The 4,229-nt window shown below is 49.1% G+C and overlaps 1 long non-coding RNA gene across 1 annotated transcript; it reads right to left on the bottom strand.

The window, feature by feature from the left end:
* Positions 1-750: 750 nt before the first annotated feature.
* Positions 751-2,344, bottom strand: LOC117194413. The gene is made up of 3 exons (XR_004474815.1): positions 2,304-2,344; positions 2,085-2,223; positions 751-915 (listed from the first exon to the last, which is right to left on the bottom strand). It is a non-coding gene; the product is annotated as an uncharacterized LOC117194413 (long non-coding RNA).
* Positions 2,345-4,229: the final 1,885 nt, after the last annotated feature.

The following is a 4,229-nucleotide window of genomic DNA, read 5'->3' as shown; positions in this document are numbered from 1 at the left end:
AATGCGGGGTGTTAAAGCTGCGACGCCTGGGTGGGAGGCCCGTCACGGTTGAGAGACTTGGAGTCTCCCGTGACCCTGCCCAGTGCCATCGATGTCAGGTGTTTGGCCACACCCGCGCATATTGTAGACGCGCTGCAGTTTGCATGAAATGCGCGGGCGGGCACCTGACGACGGAGTGCAGCAAGCCAAGGGCCGTCAATCCCAAATGCGCCAACTGCCAGGGCCAGCACATCAGCTCATACAAAGGATGCCCATCCTACAAGGCAGCCAGGCAGAGGCTCGTGGCCCAAAGGGTCGCCAGGGAGGAGGAGCGTCGCAGACAGCAGCCACAGCCAAGCCAACAGCGACACCAGCCAATACAACGTCGCCAGCAGCAGCCACATCCACAGCCACTCCATAATCCGCAGCAGCAACGCCAACACCAACCGGATCGGCAGCATCGGCAGCAGCATCGGTATGGCGACCAACATCCCCAGCCATCGACCAGGGGCGCCAACACCAGAGGGTCCAGCCGATGCAGCCGATCGCGAATGATGCTCCGACGCCACGCCAACACCAGCAGCAGCAGCGGCCAGACGCCAGTGTGATGGCAGCTGCGCTCAAAACCTGCAATTGTACGTACAGCGTATAACAGAGTTGGAAAGGAGGATCGAACGGATGGCAGAGCAGCTCACCAGATTGGCTGCAGCAGCAGCAGCAGCGGTTCCAATAGCCGCCAATGCAGCAGCAGCAGTGGCCATTTTTGACGGTGAGCCGGATATGGACATGGACGACGACAGCCAATGGACCGATGAAGAGCCTTATGAGGACCTAGGTAGGTTTCTAAATGGAGAATCCAGTGGCGACTCCGAAAGCGACGGATTAAACGGCGTCTACTGATTGCGACAAATAGCAGAAGTTTAATGCCAATAAAACCTAAAAATAGAAAAAAACGAGGGGGAACGTTGTGAGTTGCTGCGGACACCGCAACTCTACGGTTATACCCGATACTAAGTCAGTATAACTCTCCTCCGGCAGACGCCGCTAATATTAAACGACACGACAAAGAGTGCGTGCGAGAGAGACAGAAAATCAGTCTGAGCGTGACGTCGGCCGCTGCGTAGCCACTGAAAATTGATTTCTTGCTTTTGGCTACAAAAATGATCCGATCTGATCCAGATTCAGCAATCTGATAGATATAGTCATTATCTATGATTCTGCGTTTTTAGTTTTCTCGAATGTGCAATATTGTGGATGCAACTGATTTTCGTCTTTTGTGGGGGCGAAAAGGGGTGGGGCGAAATTCTGAGATATACGTTTTATAGTGAGATCTAACAGAAGTGCGGATACCAAATTTGGTTACTCTAGCCTTAATAGTCTCTGAGATTTGTGGATGCCCCAGATTTTCGTCCTTTGCGCGGGCGGAAGGGGGTGTGGCGAAATTTGGACACGAAACGGTCAAGGTCCGATATCACAGGAGTGTGGATACCAAATTTGGTTGCTCTGGCTCTTATAGGTTCTGAGATCCTTGAACTCATATTTTGCAATTGACAAAACCGACCATGAAACCTGTGTGCTAGAGAGAGACAGAGCGAGAAAGAATGAAATTGTTTTCTTGATTCTGGCTATAATCATTATACGATCAGATTTTGCACTGTAGAAGATATGGTCATCCTCACCGATTCTGCGTTTTTGGTTTTATCGTATCTTTAAAAATGTGGATGCCACAGATTTTCGTCCTTTGTGGGGGCGGAAGTGGGCGGGGCGAAGTTTTGAAATATTTTTAAAGCAGTGACATATCACAGAAGTCTGGATCCAAAACATCGTTGCTCTAGCTCTTATAGTCCTTGAGCACTAGGCGCTGAAGGGGACGGACGGACGGACGGACGGACGGACAGACGGACAGACAGACAGGGCTCAATCGACTCGGCTATTGATGCTGATCAAGAATATATATACTTTATGGGGTTGGTAACGATTCCTTCTGGACGTTACACACATCCACTTTTACCACAAATCTAATATACCCCAATTCTCATTTTGAGTATCGGGTATAATTAAACACAATTAACAAAAATCTGCAAATGACCAACAAACATACTCACCTGCTATTAAACCGACAGAGCTGCCCCTCCAGCAGCTGCCTCGCCACTCCTGGAACTCTCTTGAGGCATAATGGGCGTAATTTGGAGGCCTCATCAGCAGCACTGCCGTCAATTCCAACAGAAGTCCAGAGGCCAGCCACTAAAATACAAAGGAAAACAGTCAATACACGCCAACACGAAAAAAAAAAAAACGCCCAAAACACACAAAAACACACGTACCTGCCAATCACCAGACAGAGCTGCCCCCACAGCAGCTGCCTCGCCATGAACATCATCAATTTTCTGCCAAAGGAGCGGAAAAGGAGGCCTTTTTTGAACCGATGACGAACGTGGCCGAGGAGGCCAGGCCAACTCTGCTGACAACGCATCCTGGTGGCCGGACCAGCAGCCACTCGGATGCGGCCAATCAACAAGTAAATCGACAACGTATCCTGGTGGCCGGACCAGTTGCCACTTGGATGCGGCCAATAATACTGACAGTCTGACATCACACACCGATGTCAACGCCAACACACTGGACAACGCATCTCGGGTGGCCGGACCAGTGCCACTCGGTCTGCTGCATTAAACCAACAGACAGATGCAACGTGGGCGGCCGGACTAGAGCCGCTCGCCATCTCCAACTTTGCCCACGATGCACGCCAACACCATCAATCCAGCCATCGCCACTAAACAACACACAGGGGGACAACAGAGCCGGCCGGTATACAGCGTAATGTTCGCATTGCGTTTGTTATGCCGGCCGGTGCTTCGTTGTAGTTGTCCTCCTGTTAGAAATAAAATAAATATAATTAATATGTTTATATGTGTGTAAATGTATGTCAATTATCGTTTATTTTACCTCGTCTGCATCAATGTATTTGTTGTAGATGTCTATCCTGTTGTTTTTTGTAGTTTTTGCATGTCCGTAGATAGTTTTAGTTACTTACCTGTGATATTAGAATTAAGTTTTTGTAAATTAATTTAGTTTTTCTGTAGTTAATTGTATATTTTTCGTAGTTTTCTAATTAGTTTTACCTTCTTACTCTTCTTCCCAACCTATCTGCCATTCCCATAATTCCCCTTGACACGTGGTATTACCAAAAATACCACGCAAATACCAGACTATGACCGATAACACACCAAAAAGCCATTTCAAATTTAAAATGCATTTATCAATGCCCAGTGTGTTATCGGTCGCAAATTCGGCAATTTATGCCCAGCCAATTCCTCCCCACCCCCTACCCACTTCAAATGCCTCTAAATGCAAAATGCGGTTGAGCAGGAGCAAAATTAACACTGCCAACCTCCGCCACTCTGCCAAACGCCCCAATAAAGCCATTTCAACCGCCCATATGATGCTATGCGGTCGACTCTTCGGAGCGTCACGCGCCCGGATCGAAAGATCCGGAAGTTTACAGTATCCGGGCGGTTATACGGGAGCAGGCATTTATCCCCCCCCCCCCCCCATCCTATCCCATCCCCCAACAACAGAGCAGCCACTACACACAGCACAAACATAAGACACTGGCCGCTAACCAACGACAACGACAACACACACAGCCACTAAAACAAACGGCTATTCCAATTCTCCATTGCCTACTTATCGGTGCTGCTGCCCTCGGACCACTTTCATCTCACTCAATATTGGGGTGAGTGAAAGTGGAACCGGGGGTGAGAGCACCGGTAAATGACGATCGGCGATCGGTCCAGTCGAGTTGAGGGGAGAGTATGGGAGTTGGCGGACATGTGAGAGTTCCACCATGAACCTCGTCCGCCACTCTCATCTCGTCCACCCGCTCGAGAGGTCGCGATCGTCGGACGTGCCAGAACCGTTTCGTGTCGTGTCGCTTTTTTCGTTGTTCTGTGCCGTGTCGCCATTGACGTTTTCTTTTTCTGTGTTGCCCTGATTTCTTTTGTGGTGTCTGTTGTGTGCCGTGCCGTGCCGTGCCGCCCTTCCTCCACCACACCCATTAATTACCTTGACAAGCTTTTGTTCCAGTCAACATCATAAAACAAAAAAGAATAAAAGTGCCAATAAATACTTTAAACACAAACACACACACACAAGAGACTTTTCAATTAAAAACAACAAACAGGCAGCAGATCGCCAACACACAACCCAACAGCCAGCCATGACCAGAGGAATGGCCAGACGAGGGTCAA

This window comes from Drosophila miranda (assembly GCF_003369915.1).
Source record: "Drosophila miranda strain MSH22 chromosome Y unlocalized genomic scaffold, D.miranda_PacBio2.1 Contig_Y3_pilon, whole genome shotgun sequence".
NCBI classification, from domain to species: domain Eukaryota; kingdom Metazoa; phylum Arthropoda; class Insecta; order Diptera; family Drosophilidae; genus Drosophila; species Drosophila miranda.
This window is presented reverse-complemented; position numbering and strand designations above follow the sequence as displayed.